Source organism: Monodelphis domestica, chromosome 4, assembly GCF_027887165.1.
Source record: "Monodelphis domestica isolate mMonDom1 chromosome 4, mMonDom1.pri, whole genome shotgun sequence".
NCBI classification, from domain to species: Eukaryota; Metazoa; Chordata; class Mammalia; order Didelphimorphia; family Didelphidae; genus Monodelphis; species Monodelphis domestica.
In genome coordinates, this window is record NC_077230.1 from 266,697,829 (window position 1) to 266,715,269 (window position 17,441).

General features: G+C 39.2%; 1 protein-coding gene and 1 long non-coding RNA gene across 5 annotated transcripts in view; one reads left to right on the top strand and one right to left on the bottom strand.

Moving 5' to 3' along the window:
• The window catches only part of DEUP1 (deuterosome assembly protein 1), a 209,489-nt gene that overhangs the window by 46,611 nt on the left and 145,437 nt on the right, over positions 1-17,441 (bottom strand). The window lies entirely within an intron of this gene.
• LOC103099339 (uncharacterized) overlaps positions 1-17,441 on the top strand; it is a 65,055-nt gene that overhangs the window by 11,097 nt on the left and 36,517 nt on the right. Inside the window, exon 1 of one of the 2 annotated variants that reach the window (XR_467988.2) lies at positions 1,477-6,697. The exons of the other annotated variant lie outside the window; for it this stretch is intronic. This is a non-coding gene — a long non-coding RNA (uncharacterized LOC103099339). Of the gene's footprint in view, positions 1-1,476; positions 6,698-17,441 lie in introns of those variants that run through there. 2 annotated transcript variants of the gene reach the window in all.

The following is a 17,441-nucleotide window of genomic DNA, read 5'->3' on the forward strand; positions in this document are numbered from 1 at the left end:
TTCTGAATTTTTTTGGATTTCCTCCTCATTCTCCTCTTTTCCTTGGGTACTTCCACCATAAAAGTTTTCAATAGTCACTTTTTTCCCTTTCTTCCTGGAGGCTTGATTTTGGGCCATGTGAGCCATCCCTTTGGTGGTTTTATTCCCCTTTCCTTTTTGGTCTGGGATCTGGGTGATATGGGCGGTTTTTCTGTGAATTTAGGTTGCTTCGGACTAGTTCTTCCCAGCCTCCGAGGTTTCTTAGAGCGCTGGGTCCCTGATCACAGCCACACTGCCCAGGTGTTCAGCTCCGCCCAGATAATCAACACGTGGTCCGCCCCTGGTGTTTAGCTCCGCGGAGATGTTCAGCATAGCCCGCCCCAAGTACAGCTCCGCTGAAGAGCTGGATTCTCCAGTGAAACCGCCCTGAGACGTTTTTTCCTGGCAGTCCCCAGATCCCAAGGACCCTGGAGTGCCCCCCCCCCCCAGACAGAGACGTTCCCCACTCACTCACTGTCCCAGTGAGCGCTCAGGTAGCTCACGCTGGTTTAGTGGGGGAGGTGGGGTGGGGGCAGGGCGGCTCAGTTCACTTTTCTGTACAAGCTTTTCCTCCTTATTATAGTGTGGAAATGTTCAAATCCCACGTACCTTTGCCTCAGCAGAGTACTGGGAGTACTGGGGAGTCCTTCTGTTCCTCCAAAGGTGATTTTTATGCTCCTTTGATGTAGTCTATTTTGTTCGGTGCCGGGGAGAGGAAGCGTGTAGCGTCTAGATTGCAGCCATGATTACCGGAAGTCTCTTATCTAATTTTTTAATGGCCTTTGAAGACATGAAATTTCTCAGAGGACACATTTCTTTTATTCCTTTTAGCATGCAAATAACTCATCCTCACATGGTCATTTACAGTTGATCAAATATGTGTATATTTATATTTCTTATCTTCTGTGTTTCCATTTCAAATATCTCCTCAGTCGCACTTATTAAAAGCCTACTATGTGCCAGACTCTGTACTAAGAGCTGGGGATCAGAAAAGATAGTCTTTGCCCTAAGGGAGCTATTATACAATGGGGGATACAACAATTAAATTCATATGAGGCAAACTACTTACAGGATAGTAGGAAATAAATAGGAGAGGGAAGACACTATAATTAAGATGGGTTGGAAAAGACTTCCTCTAGAAAATGATATTTTAGTTGGGACTTAAAGGAAGCCAGGTAAGGCAGAAGGCAGAGATGTGGAAGGAGAGCATGCCAGAGACAGGGGATGGCCAAGGGAAGTGCTCAGAGCTCAGAGATGGAATGTCTTGTTTGTGGAATAGCAAAGAGGCCAATGTCACTAGGTCCAAGACTACATGATGGGGAATAATTTGTAGAAAGACCAGAAGGGTAGGAAGGGAGCTTTGCTATAAAAGGATTCAAATTATAAACAGAATTTTGTATTTAATCCTGGAGGTGAAAGGATGTCACTAGTTTACTAAATGTGTGTGTATGTGGGGATGGGGGAGTAGACATACTCAATTCCAGTCTTTTTTATCAGGGATGTTTAGAAATTATCCATTTCATTAAAATCACTTCCCCACTTCTTATAGGATTATACTCACATTTGGGGAATAGAATATTCTTGATTGTAAGCCTTTATCTTTTGCAATGTTGTATTCTATGTTCTCCTCTCCTTTTTAATTATGGCTACCAAGTCTTTTGTAATCCTGACTGTGCTTTTTGGGGGCAGTAGTTGAACCCTTTCTTATTTGCTGCTTGCAGTATTTTTTCTTTGTTTTGGAAGTTCTGAATTTTTGTTCTAATATTCTTGAGGGTTTCCATTTTGGGTGGTGAACAGAGTTTTCTTTCTGGTTTTTTTTTTTACTTTACCTAAAATATATGGGCAATTTTCATTTAGGATTTCTTGCTTTTTTGTTATTTTCTGAATTTCAGTCATCTGGTGATTCTTAGATGATTTCTCCTTTAATTATTTCCCAGGTCAGTTCTTTTTTTTATTTTTGGGTCAGTTTTTTAAGAAATATATACCTTAAATTTCCTTTTATTAAAAAATCAGTCTTTAGCTTTGCTTTTTTGTTGTTGTCATGGTCTCATGGAGACATTGTTTTCTGTCAGTCTCTTCTAATTTTCAGAGTTCAATTCTTGACTAAGGTTTACTATTCTCTGTTCTAAGGGAATAATTCTCCTTGCTCTTTTTTCCTTTCTAGTGTTATTATTTTTTTTCTCATTTTGTTTCTCCCAGGTACTCTTGTAGTCCTTATGGTCAGGCATTCTTTTCTTGGAGGTTCTTTTTGGACTTGTGGAGTTCTCTCTTCTGGTTTACCATTTGAGCTTCTCTCAGTGTGAAGTATTTCTTTACTATATTCAGAATGTTCTTTTTTTTACTCCTATCTCTAGCCTTATTTTCTAGATTACAAATTTGTGTTGGGTCAACTCTGCTCCTGTATTCTTGAAGATGCGGTTTAATATTCAGTTGTTATCTAAGACCCAAGAGGCTTCACCTTCTGTAGGAATTTTCTGTCCTTATCTCCTACTGTGATTCAGGTCCAGGCACCTTGGATGTTGGTAGACAACCTAGATTCCGGGTCAAGTGTGGTTGCCTGAATGTCAGCTTGACCTTGTCTCTTATTGTGGTTGAAGATAGAGCCCCTGTGTCACCCTACAATGGACCTCAGCATTGGTCTGGTCCTGTTTTCTGTTATGGATGAAAATAAGACCTCTTGATCACTTTGTGCCATGTTAGGTCTTTCTCTTGCAGGAATGCTTTCGTTGGGTTGGCTCTCATCCTCTTCTACCCTAGCTTGTCTCTTCTTCACACTTCTGCAGACTCCTGAAAGTATCATTGTACAGTCCTGGACAGGATTTTCTAGGTTGTTGTTCATTGTTCTATCTCGTAAATTTTTAGAGCTTCTGCATTTTGGCAGACCATAAGTTTAGGTCAACATATTACACAGTATGGGATGTTTCTGGGGGATCTGGACTCTTTTAAGTTTTGACATTGCCATTTCCCCCACAATTCTCCAGGAAACATGTTTTACCTGTCATGATCAGCACTTTATTTGAAATTTTGCATACTAGAGAGTTGTCTGAGGCACTGAGATGTTAAGTTTATTGCCCAAAGTCACCTAGCCAGTTTGTGTCATAGGCAAAACTTGAAGCTGGTACTCTAACACCATACTGCCCCTCAACATGGAGGAAACAATTCACATAATTAATTGCACCTAAATTAATCAGTTACCTCATAGTGGATTATTTTTATAATAGGTATAGAAAATCTTTCATAAAATATAAACAAATGTTCCTTTCGGCTAAAAAAAGTCTATAAAACAAGCTTAGAAAGACTATTTAAAATATTATCGAGGTATACTATTTAAAACTAAGAGGTAACATTATTAGTAGCAGAAAAACAATAAAAGTTTTCTTAATAAGTTTAGTAATGTAATGAGATCTCCATTGTCCTCTATTATTAGACATACTTCTAGAAATGCTAGCAGTGGCCATGAAACAAGAGAGAAAGAAATGTAAGTATTAACAAAAGCAGAGAGAAGACAAAATTGACTCCATTTTACAGTAACATGATGGGCTTTCCTAAAAATCCCAGAGAATCAGCAAAGAAAAACTAACTGAGATAATTAGTAGTTTCAGTCAAGTAGCAGGATATAAAATAAATTCTCAAAAATCAGCAATATTAATGAATAGCAAAAACAACATCCAGGAAGAAATGTGATAAAGAGCCATATCATTCAAAATAACTGTAAAATGCACCAAATATGTGGTCATCAATTCACCAAGGCATACTGAAGACTTATAGAGATGCAATTATAAACTCTTTAAAGAAATACATTTAATTGGAAGTATAGTCATTGTTTATGACTAGCTTTTCAAATGTAATATTAATGATAGTACTAAAATTAATTTATAAGATTTAGAACTATACAAATGAAACTACTAAAGGGATAACTTATGAAGCTGGACAAAATAACAACATTCAGCTGGAAATTAAATGATCAAGTTAATAAAAAAAAAGTAGGGATTAAAGAGAACTGTATGGAAGATCCTGTGCTAAGTACTAGAGATTCAAGGAGAGGCAAAAGACAATTCTTTCTCACAAAGAATTTACAGTTTAATGGGGAAGACAACATGCAAACAAATATCTACAAAGCAACCTATATGCAGGATAAATAGGGAATTATTAAACTAATTAAGCACACTAGAATTAAGAGGTAGGGAAGATTTCTTATAAAAGATGGGATTTCAGTTGGATTTTAAAGGAAGCTAGAGAAATTGGTAGGTGGAACAGAGGAAGGAGATTATTCCAGGCATTGGGACAGCCAGAGAAAATTGCCTGAAGTCAAGAGATGAAGTGTCTTGTTTATGGAACAGCTAGAAGGCCAAGTCATTAGGTTGGAGAGTTTGTGGCAGGAAATAAGGTGTGAGAATATTGGAAAGGTGGAAGGCGTTGATTATGTTTGTCTTTGAATGACAAATAGGGCATTTTATATTTGATTCTGGAGAGGATAGAGAATCACTAGAGTTTGAGTAGGGGAATGACTTGGTAAGACACAAATGTTAGGAAAATGACTTTAGTAGATGAATGGAAGGTGGATTGGAGAGAGCTTTGAGGAAGATAGACCCGCCAACATGCTATTGCAATAGTTTGAACCTAAAGTGATGAGCATCAAAACCAGGCTGGTGGCAATGTCAAAGGAGAGAACGGGGCATCTATGAGAGATAGTGCAGGGGTGGTCATTGGCAATAATTTGAATAGGAGGGTGAGATATGGTGAGGAGTTTAGTATAACTCTTCAGTGTGAGCTTACAGGGCTGAGAGGAGGATGTCCTGCTCTACAATAATAGGGAAGGTTGGAAGGGAGAGGTTTAGGGGGAAAAAAAAGATAATTCATTCTCTTTTGACATGTTTAGTTTTAGATGTCTACTAGACTTTCAGGTGGAGATATCTGAAAGGCAGCTGGAGAAGTAAGATTGAAGACCAGCAGAGAGATAAGGGCAGATTTAAGAATCATCATTATAGAGACAGCAATTTAATCTGTGGGAGCTGATAAAGTGATGTAGTATAGAGGGAGAAGAAAAAAGAACCCAGGCCAGAACTCTGAGGGACATCTACCATTAACGTGCTGGAAGTTCAAGTGAAGGGGACAGAGGAGAGGTCAGATGGGTAGGAAAAAACTAGAAGAGAGTGGTGACCTGGCAACCTAGAGAGAAGCAAATTTCAAGGAGTGAAGGATGGTTGAGTGCCAAAGAATTCAGAGAAGTCAAGAGAATGAAGATTCAGAAAAGGCCACGAGATTTGACATTAGTAACATTGGAGAGAACAGTTTCAGTGGAACGATAAAGTTGGTAATTGCATGGTAAGGGGAATAAGAAGAGAATGAGAAGAGAGAAAGTAGTAGGACCTATTTTTTTGTTTTTTGGACAGTCTTTTCAAGAAAGTTAATTGCAAAGGGCATCGGAGAGAGACAGAGGGCGGCAGGGATTATAGGGATGGAAGGATAAAATGTGTTTGTTTTTTTTTTTTTTCCAGGATGGGATGAGACACGAGTATGTTTGCGGGTGATAGGGAAGGAGCCAGTAGAGAGGGAGAGACTGAAAATAAGTGACAGCGCAGAGATGGCGGAGGGGACGGTCTATTTGAGGAGACAGAAAGGAACGGAATTGCTGGAACAAGTATAGGAGTTGTCCTTGGTAAGGAGGAAACCATTTTATCCTGTGAAGTAAGCGTGAAGGAGACAGCGGGAGAAGACATCTGGGTGACCGATGAGGAAGAGGAAGAAAGGGGAGATTGTGGTGAATGATCGCCTTTTCCCCGTAAAATAGGAAGCCAGGTTTCCACTGGGAAGGCAGGGGGAGAGGGTGTCGCGAGAAGGTTGGGAAGGGATGGAAAGTTTGGAAAAGCTACCATGGAGAGAGAGATACTAAGTTGATAAGGGTGGGGTAGTGGGTAGTACAATTGTCTAGCGTCCTGAGGACCCATTTGAAGCTGTGAAAGGAAGCGAGCTGCGGTAAGGGTAGGGCTCTCTATTGCTGTTTATTTCGATTTTTTGAATTTGTTCATTTCATATTTTATAGATGTTTATCCATTTTGTCTATAACAGCTGGGGATTTGGGTTTGGGGGTGCCTATGGATAACATGAACCTCAGAGAGATCATTGAGCGATGGAGGTGGGGGAGAGCCGGAAGTGGCAATGGAGGACAAGGAGGAGTCCAACTCCCCTGGCTTGACCACGAAGCTGAGGAGAATGAGTGAAGGGACAGCCTGGAGTGGAGTGGAAATGGTGGCCGGGGAAGCTACGCCGTGGGGAAAAGAGCCGGGTTTCAGTAATAGTTTATAGTCAGAAGGAGTGGAAGAGGAAAAGAATGAGGAGGGAGGAACGTTTGTTGTCTACGAAGCACACATTCCAGAGGGCACGATGGAGGGCTGGGTAATATTTGGCTGAAAGATCCGGCTGAGAGTTGAAGAGGATGGAGGTGAGGTGGGTGGGAATGGGGTCTGGAAGGTGATCTACAGGGGTTATTACTGCTGCGTAAAGACTAGCATCTACCTACCCATCGCGGATGTGGTAGCTCACCACCAGCGAGAGGTTAGAGATTCATCACAATTCCTAGAGGAACATCAGAAGCACTTGCATTCCAGAACTTTTCTCCCCCATTTTGGAACCCAGATTGCTATGCTATATCTTTCAAGAAACTCCTCTACTTAGATATGTAAGTATATGGAAGGCTCTATTTTACTTTTGTGGGTATGTGGGTCAGGGCACAGGGGTAATGTTGGCTACAAAACCTTTCACTTAGAAACTAATGCCAATGTTAGGAAACGAAGAGACTAAATTCTTTTCAAACCTCTGAAGCTAGATTCTTTAACCAATGACCAAACGTAAATGGTATTTTGATGGCTAAAGCAGTAAATCTGCATATTAATTTGGAAAGTATTTTCTTCATTACTATTTTAGCTCATCCTGACCATGGCTATTTAATCTCTCTGCAGTTATGGGGTTAGTTCTTTGTTCTTTAAAATAATTTTCAAGTTGAATTCATATGTCACATATAGGTGCAATAGTTCCCAAATGTTGAATATATTTCATTATCATAGTGAATCATATTTCTCTTTGCCACTAACATGATTTTATAAAAATGCTTATGATTTTTGTAGATCTAATAATAGCTTCAATTTATGTAGCACTCTGAGGTTTGCAACCAGGGATGTCTGAGGCAAGATTTAGGCTCAGAACTTCCTGACTAATTCTTTTGCTCTATTCACCTTTTACCTCTATTTACCTTCCTCAAAACTTGTTTTATGCTATGTGTTGCTATTTTGCTAAAATCTACCATTTCAATTATATTTCTGTTGATTCTTTGAGGTTTTCTTAATCAATTAATCAATCAACCAGGAAGTCTTTGTTAAACACCTGTTAAGATACAAATAAAAAGGGTGGCAGCTGGGTGGCTCAATGGATTGAGAGCCAGGCCCAGAGGCGGGAGGTCCTGGATTCAAATTTGGCCTTAGACACTTACCAGCTGTATGACCCTGGGCAGGTCACTTGACCCCCATTGCCTAGCCTCTTCTGCCTTAGAACCAATACACAGTATTGATTCTAAGACAAAAGGTTAGGGTTAAAAAAAAAAAGATACAAATTAAAAAAAAAGTAAAAACCATCCTTGCCCTCAAGAAAATTAAAATTATAATCTACAAATAGAGATGTTTTAACTTTCTCTTGGCTACTAATGCTTGCTTCATTTATTAATTTTTTGTCTTATTTCTTCTATACCTATCATTCATAAGGTTTTGCAATAATAATGATGAGAGTAAGGAGTGTTAATTCTGAGATCTCTATTACTTTTAATGCTAGCACTTGCGTGCAAAAGATGTTTTCTGTTATGTTAAGGGGAGAAACTCCTTCCATTCTTGTGATTTTTTGTGTTAACATAAATGTATGTTATATTGTAGTGAAGTCTTTTTCCTATATCTATTAATAAGGACATTATTGTTATTTTGATTAATATGATTATGCTAATTTCCTTAATATTGAAACTTTTTAGAAATTAATATCATAACAATATATATTTTTAGTGAATTGATGAATTTTTTGAGCTTTTATATCAACATGAAATATTATAATTTGTACTTTGCTTCTTCTACCTTGTCTTCCCATAGTTTGTGGACTTTGTTTCATAGAAAGAACAGGGTCAGGGTATTATCTTTCTTCCTTATTTTCCAAAACAGTTTATATGGCATTGGAATTATTTGTCCTTTAAATGTTTGCCAAAATTCATTTATGAAGCCAGCTGGTCCTGATGAATTTTTTTTTTGCATAAAAGTTTGTTAATCACTGGTTTCTCTATTGCTGTTTATTTAGATTTTTTGAATTTGTTAATTTCATATTTTATAGATGTTTATCCATTTTGTCTACAATATCTGTTTTGTTGCTGCTTAATTATGTTTAATATTTTCCAATATTTTTCTTTATTTCATTATTGCAATTTGTTCTCATTTTTAAAAAAATTGCTAACTTGTATTCCCACATTGTGAAGTTAGTGAATGGTTTATTGATTTTATTCTTTGTAGAAAACTAAATTAGTTCAGTGGGATTTTTTTTAATTTTAATTCTGTGGTTTTCTACTTTGATTTTACTGTATTTGTGCCTACTGGGGGTAGATTGATTTTTGATTGTCTAATTTTTTAAATTGCAAATTTTTCCTTTAATCTTTATTGTTTCAGTCATATACATTTTCAAGGAAATAAATGCATCCCTAACTACTGCATTGGCTGCATACCATAAATTTTGATGTCATTATCATTATAATTTTACATACAATTTTAATTATTTCTATAATTTGGTGATGTACTCATTACTTGGGAAAAAAGTTTTATGGAACACAGTAGTTACTTAATATTTAGTGCATGAATGAAAAATAGGCATGGGACCAGTAGAACATGGCAAGAGCTTCCCTTATGAATGCCTTTTAATAATAGGAGAAAGATCATGGATCTATAACTGGAAGTAAACTTACAGGCCACTCAGTCCATGCCCTTCATTTGAGAGTTGAAGAGACTGAGTCTCAGAGAAATTAAGTGACTTGCATAAGGTCACACAGCTTAGAAGACAGCCATAATTTGAATTGAGGTCCACTGATCCCAGACCTCACTTTCTTTCCATTATATGAAATTTCTTCAATTTAAGATGTGGCAGTACTGTTTATTCAATGTTAAAGTAGAGGAAGGAAAAAAGCCAAAGTGCAGTAGAGCCTAACAGTTCTTGGATTTTAGAAGTCAGGCATACAAAGGGTTCAAATGAATGACTAGATTCTAGGAGTTTGAAGTTGAAGAACCTAGAACTTAATAGAGTTGTACGTTTTGTTTCTGCAAAGATGGGGTTGAAGACTTTTACTCTCTAACTGAGGAAAGAAAAAGGAGCCACAATCCCTGGCAACCTGGACTTAGAAATGCTTCATTTCTATGCTTCTGTTTATTAGGGACTTGTTGCTGATGTATAGACCCTCGCTAAAGACTGTTAATTTGAGTAGGTGTCCATAAGGCATCCATAAGAAGAGTATTGGGGAAAAGCTGCTGTCTCCTTAGGAGTTGGATGTAATATTCTTGGGATTATATTCAGAAAGGAGGATAATACAACTGTTGTGCCCAGGTTCTTGGAGAGGAGGAGGACTAAAAAATGAATGACTAAACTCCTAAACCTTCCTATTTTTTGGCTAGGAAATACTGAATGAGATCAAATCAGTCACTGAAAGATGGACCACTGGTGGACCGAACACCCTTCTCTTCATGTGGCACCCCAGATCTAAGAGAAGCCAGGGCTCAGCTTGTAGGACAGCTGGACCATTTATGGCTCTTTTCAGGGAGGTATAGACATGTAACTGGAGTGGAATACCTTGCTAGGACATGCCATTGGTGTGATGCAGGAATTAAGTCAGAGAGCCTCAGGAGCTCATAATGCCTTGATGAAACAAAGCCCTGAGATTATGGCACTTGAATGTTTATGGTAGAGGATACTAATTTGGTGTCCCTGGGAGCACAGGGGAGATCTAAGTGAAGTCCCTAATTATCTCCAAGGACAGCAAGGCAATCTGTAAACAAGCATTCATTCCGCTTTTACTGTGTGCCAGGTGCTTGCTAACAAGTGCTCAGGCTAAAAATAAAGAAAAGAAAGAAAAAGAAAGAAAAAACAGTTCCCTCAAGGGACACTATCATCATCACCATCAATGTCACTTTATATAGCATTTTAATAGCTTTCTAAGATTTGCAAAGCACTTTCCAACTCATTGGATTCTCATTATAATCCTTGGAGGCAGGGGCTATTAGCCCCATTTTACAGGTGAGGAAACTGAGGCCTAAAAGCTCAACTTACCTGACTTACACAGGGTCAAATCTCAAGTGTCTGTTTGGGTTTGAACTAAGGTCATCCTGACACGTCCTCTATCCCTTGCATCAAGTGTCTTATCTGCTTAGTGGTTACCACTGTGCCTGACTATTCATGACCTCATTTGGGGTTTTCTTGGTAAAGATACTGGAGTGGTTTGCCATTTCCTTCTCCAGCTCACTTGACAGATGAGGAAACTGAGGCAAAAAGGGTTGGAGATCTGCCCAGGGTCACCCAGCTAGTAAACGTCAGAGGCCAGATTTGAACTTGGGAGTACAAGTCTTCCTGAGTTCAGGCCCAGCGCTCTATCCAAGGTGCTACCTAGCTGCCCATCTTAGGTGTCTTAGAGACATATTAGAATCAATGTCAAAACTGAACTCGCCTTTCCTCCCAAACTCTCTCTTCTTTTTCATCTGTCATGACCATCCTCACAGTTACTCAGATTCACAAACACGTCATCCTCAGCTCCTCAATCTCCTCCCTCTACATCCCCATCTAATTTCTAGCTTAGTTGACATCTCTCCCTTATGGCTCCTCTCCCTCTGGTGCATGTCCTCATGGCCTTGTCTGGGCTATTGCAGTAGCCTGCTGGGGCTCCCCTTGCAGCCTTCCCACTCCGGTCCTTCTAACGCACAATGTCTGATGGTGCACCCCCCCCATTCAGTCCAACGCTTCCTGTCTGTTCCAGAATAAAATACACCGTCCTGTTTGGCCCTTCAAGCCCTCCGTAACTCGGCTCTGTCTACCTGTCCAGCCTTCTTCCAGTTGGCATCCCCTCGTGCACACTCTGCAGGGACACCGGCCTCCTCGTCATTAGTTCTGTTCCCACTGCAGGCATTTCCATTGTTCCCCACGCACAGAACTCTCTCCTTCCCTCTGCCTCGGCTTTCAGGCTCCTTTCGAGGGCCAGCCAACATCCCATCTTGAGCCCCTGCCTGAGCCCTTCGTTCTAATGCCTTCTCTGTCGGTTATCCCCAGTTTGTCCAGTACGTAGCTTGTGTGGACACAGTTCTTCCTTGCCTGCGTGAGTCTGGGAGCTCCATAGGGCAGGGAAGGCTTCTTGCCTTTCTCTGTCGTCCCATGGCTTGACAATCCTAGATGAAGCAGCCCACTGTGGGCTGACTGAGAGTTGTTCCTGTCCGGGCTATATGATCATACTTCTAGAGATACCCGAGGGAGGTGATGATGTAAAGAAGCTTCTTGCTAGACCCTTGTAGGTGCAGGTGCAAGAATCATTTCCAAGGGTTTGGTGTCGATTCAGACCAGTTCTAGCCCATTTAAATTATTGAACTAGCAAGTTAGGTCTTGGTACGACTCCAGGGACAGTGAGGTGGCTCAGTGGATTGAGAGCCAAACTTGGAGATGGGTGGTTCAAATCTGGCCTCGGATACGTCCTGGCTGTGTGGTCTTGGGCAAGTCATTTAACCCCCATTGCCACTACTACTCTTTGGCCTTAGAAACAATGTATAGTACTGATTCTAAGATGGAAGGGAAAGATTTTTTAAAAAACGAATGAAAAGTAAGTATTGGTTTTTAAGGTAGAAGAGCACTAAGGGGTAGACAGCGGGGGTTAAGTGACTTGCCCAGGGTCACACAGCTGGGGAGCATCAGAGGTCAGATTTGAACTTCTTATCTCCAGGCTTGGCTCCCCATTCACTGAGCCAACTCATTGTACCATTAAACTTTTCTTAAAAGAATTAAGGCCAAAGTGTACAATTCCCTGGACTTTCTGCTGGGCAGTCAGTGGTTCTGAGGGTTGAACTTGTGCAGTGAGAGTTATCAGATCCCAGTGAATGAGGATAATGAGAAAATAGCCTTTATCTGCTTAGGGAAATACTGACAGTTGGAACCCCAGAGTCTTTCTGGAACTCTTGCCACTTTTCAGCAGCTCTTGAGAAGGACTGGGCCATGGAAGGCTTGGAAATACTGGTTCATCCAAGTGGTCTCACCATATCTGGGGAGACTTGGGAGGATCTGAGTATGAGGAAATTCTTTAAAGTTAAAATGGTCTAAAATTTCAAGCTGAAAAGTATCAGTTCTGAGGAGGCTCTGCCAAGTATATGGGTCAGACAGTTTTCTGGCAGAGAAAAATGCTCTTCACCCAACCATGGCTGAAGAATGATTTAGAACTGAAACCATTTCTGGGTAGGAAGCTGCTAATGCTCTTTAAGGAAGGATGTTGTTATTGCACAATCTAGTATAGATATAAAGAGCCATCAATTCAGAGATGAAAGCCTTTGAGAACATGAACTTCATCTCCTTCATACAGTTGAGGAAAAAGGTCCAGAGAGGCTGAGAAGAAACACAAGCAGATGGGCAGAAAGGGAGCAATCAGGTGTAGACACCTTGGTGCCTTTTGACTACTGGAATGTGAAACACTACGAGGCCCTTAATAATTTGGTTAGTTGCTTCACAATGTCTCCATGGTGGCTTTGGTAAGCCCCTCACCCCATGTTACACACCATGGGTTACATGCTTTGAGGGCAGTTATGTATCAGGAGAACAATTGTTCCCTGAAGTTTATTCCTTTTGCCCCCAATTCTCCTGTTCCCAAGTTGAGTTCTTAGTTTTGAGACTATGTGTAACAGGGGTTTTTATTGGCATGGTTCCCTTTGAAAGTCTGTGGACGTCTCTGGACCCTCTCTCAGAAGAATGCTTTAAATGCATAAAATAAAATATATAAGATCACACAGGAAACAAATTATAATGAAATAGTTATCACCATATTAAAAAAAAAAACAAGTTCATGGATCCCAGGTAAAGAGCCCTCAGTGTAAGTGAAATTCAGTTTCATGTGTGGATCAATAATCCATAGCCTATATTTTGATAAATTCTAAATTTGATGCTGCCAACTGCAGATGGAGAGTCGCACTGACCAGCTTTGAGTTGTGGCCTTCTACATCAGAAACTAGGGATACCAATGGAAGGAGTCAAGTCAAACTATTACATAAAAAGAAAGAAGGCATACTTCTCAAAATGGTAGAAAATTAGTCTGGGACAAGTTGAGTTTGAAGTATTTATATGACATTTGGTTTGAGGTGTCCAAAAATAGTTAGCAATGCATAATTGAAACTCAGGTGAGAGAATAGGGTTCAATATAGATTTGGTTGGAAATCATCTGCATAGAAATGATAAACCTTTGGGATCTGATTGCAGTCCACTGGTAATGAGAATGTAGGGTTTGTACTCAAGAAGTTAAGTTCAAATCCTCTTTCAAACACATCATAGCTGTGTAACTGGGCAAATCACTTAACCCATGTCTTCAACAATTTTCTCATCTTAAAAAAGGAATAATATTACCTCCCAGAGGGTCAAAATCATATGTGTATAAAGCCCTTTGCAAACACTAAAGTGCTCTTATAATGAGGTTGATGAGATCATCAAGGGAAATAAGATGAAAGTGGAAGAGAATAGGACCCAGAAACAGTGCCCTTTGGAGGAGAAATCTAGAGAAGGGAGAATATCCCCAAAAAGATGATCAATACTGCTAAAGGCTTAATGTTAAGAAGGAGGAAGACTTAGAATCTATTAATTTTGGCAACAAAGAGATCATTGGTAACTTTGAAGAAGGAAGTTTTAGCTGAATAAAGGTGTCAGATTGTAAAAAGTTTAGGAAAGAGGAATGGTAGTGGAGATACCTACTATATATATCATCAAGTAGTTTAAACACAAAGACCAATCAAAATATAGGAAAAGAGCTATCAGGGATGGTTGTATCATGAGTTTTTTTTTTTTTTTTAAGGATGGATGTATTTGTAGGCTTACAGTAAGGAACAAGCAGAGAAGAAGGGAATAGAGAGTGAGTGATCTGCTGGAGAAATAGGATGTGATCAAGAATTCTTGTAAAGGAATTTACTGTGGGGGGAAAAAAGCCAGCTCTTTGTGTGAAACAAAGATGAAGAGAGAAATGATGTTAAGCAGGAGTTGGAGGCAATGAACTTAATTTTTTCAGGGAAGAATCAAGCAAGAGCTTCAACCAAAAGATGGAAGGGTGCTTAGGAAATATGAAAATGTTTGAAATATCTGTCATGGTTAAAATGAATTGATTAGGAAAGTATGAAAAGATTGCTTTGTTGTAGTGAGATCCCAGTTGAGATTATACAAAATTTGTAAAGGACCTATTTATCATTCTGGAGATTTTCTCTAGCTCCATTCAGTAGCCTTGGAATAGAAGTTATGTGAAAGACAACGGAGGTTGGGGATTGGCAAGAAATGATTGGCAAAGGACAAGAGGGTGAGGGATGTGAGGGTAGAGGACAATGTAGAGTTGAATTGATTCACAAAGGAGCTAAGATACGGTGATTTGCTCTGGAAAATAATTGAGGGGGTAGAAGGAGTTAGGGGTCACTGGGGATGAAGAATAAAGGGATCAAAAGGCAGAAGAAAATATGAGATGATGCAAACTTATAATCAGATAAAAGAATTCTAGAGTTTATGAACATGGAAGAATATTTGTGGGTGATGGCAAGATCAAAAGTAAGAGATTTTTGTGCATAGTGATATGATAGAGTGATAGATCATAGAAACTGAGTAGATTGAGGACCTGGGAAATAAGGCTATTTGAGAGAACATTAGTATGTATGTGGAAATCTAATATATGGTCATTGTACTTGAGAATGCCCTGGGGGTTGATTGATAATAGTCACTAAGAGAGGGATTGGATGAAAAATGTGAATAACATAAAATTCCAGAATAGAGGTTGCTGAGTAATGTGATTCTTAACCTGAGGTTCATAAATTTGTCTTTAAAAAACATTTTTATAACTAAATATTTAGTTTGGGTTTTTTAAATATCCTGTGTAAAATACATTTAATTCAGAGGAAAGGTTTCTATACTCCTCAGATCAAAAAAAGTTCATGATGCAAAAATAGTTTTAAGAACTCCTGGATTGCAGGGAAAGTCTGAAAGTTGCAATGAAAAGCAAGGAGTATTCTGATCCCCCCACCATAACCAATGAGTTAAGGGAAGAGGATTATTAAGAAAATATACAATTGAGTATTGAAAATTATGGCCAAAGATAGTGTTATAAAGACAGTGTCAAGCCTTAGAGAGTTCCAAAAGATGGAAGGAGTAAAAGAAGATTAATATAGAAACTCGCCTGTTAATTAAGGAGCAGGCATTTCAGAGAACACAGTGCAAGTGTAGATCTGGGGAGGGATATTTGGTGGATAGGGCTGAGGGGGATGAGAATGAGGACATGGGCAGTTGAGGTTGGAGAACTGTCTTTGCCCTTCTGTAACCTAGGAATTCAAATTCACTGGGGTAGAATATGTTGGACTGGGAATACGCTAAACACTGAGGAATGAATCCAGGCAGAGTCTCAAGGGTCCTTTGAGAGGTGGTGATTAAAGGCTGTTCCAGGGCTCCCTTGAGGCAGGTGATGCTTTTGTGTTCTGTGAGCCATTAAGAGGTCCTTCTCCTTGCAGACAGGATGGCTGCAGTGATGCTAGTTAGTAGGTGAGTCTTGTCCTGGGATGACTGCTGGAGTAGTACAGAAAGCCTGGAGTCTACAGGCCAGAGATCTGGATTCTGGGTCTACTGCCAGCTAAGAAGGCCTTTGGCAAAAAAGGACCTGGGAGATGGGCCTGAATCCTAGGCCATCAGCGGACCTTCTGGGAGCTCCTTGAGATTAGGATTGTTTTTTTTTTTCATTTTGTGCTCAAATTCTCAGAACCTCAAACAATGCCTTGTACATAATGGTTGCTTAGTGTTTACTGAACTGAATTATCTAAACTTTATATCTCTTTTAATGGTTAACACATGCCTTGCATGCAGTAGATGTTTAATAAATGTTTGTTGTAGAAGTGAATTTGCTCTGAAGTGCTTTCAAATAGTAGTCATTCCATGACCTAGGGCAAACTTAAATTATCTTCTGTTCATGGAAAATATTTTTTTAAATGCCCTCCTGAAGCTCAACAACCTGGTGATTGTTTTTCATCTTTATACCCCAACCTCTCAGACCCTCATATTTTGGGTCACCTTGGTACACCTTTGCACGTTATTATAAAACTAAAGGGCCAGAGATAAAAGGTAGAGAATGGGAAGACTTTCCTGATATTATACCTTTTCCTTGTAAAAGATGATCTAGGAAAACTGGGAATAAGTGGATTAAAGGAAATTCCTTTCCAGCCTAAACCATCAAAAGAATGACTAGTCAATATAAATCTGTCTCTTGGGAAAAAACATTCAAAGTGATTGCCCTCAAGACTGTGTGACAGGAATGTTATCTTCCTATATAAAGGCTAGCAAGAATAATTACTCTAAGTTCAGAGCTTTAGAGAGAGAGAGAAAATTGTTGTTCAGATGTCTATTTTAGCAGACAAGTTTTGAATTAAAAGGTTTTTACTCTAAAGAGAAAGATACTAGTTCAGATTTTGGGTACAGAAAAATATGTGTATTAAAGGTTTTTACCCTTCCAACGACAACCCTGAAAACTGTTGAATTTGCTTTATTTTTTCTTAAGGTTAAAAAATTAACCAGGAAATGAAAAGTGTCCATAACTTTTATTTTTCTTCTTAGTAAAGCTTATGTTGATATAGTCTAGTTTGTTAGATGTTATAGCATCAAACATACAGTAAATACAATATGGCTGAGATAATATTGTGGCGTTAACCATCTGTCTGTGTACATCTGCACTTCCTCATTACTATGCAGAATGAGTTGAAGCCTTCTACCATTAAAATAATGGTGTTTTCCCCCCTTAAATTTTCCATCTTGATCTTCAGTCTTTTTAAATAGAAAATGAAAAACTTAAGACCTCCGGGAGACATGATAGCCACCTAGGCATTTTTCATAACCTTTGCAGGAAAATCCATTTTGGTACTTATTCAAGAAAGTCAAACTCCTGTCCAAAGGGTATTTTTAGAAAATGAAAAAGAATTGTGATAGACGTCATTGTCCATGGACAGTGAATTAACAGGAAGTATTTCATTCGGGTAGTCAACACAGCACACCTGAAATGTGCCCCAAGCACCTTAGATGACCTTCACAATTTTATAACCATAGGGACATTAGAAAAGGAAACGCAGCAACCAGGAACATGTCAGTATTTTCTGTGAAAATAAATGCTCATATTT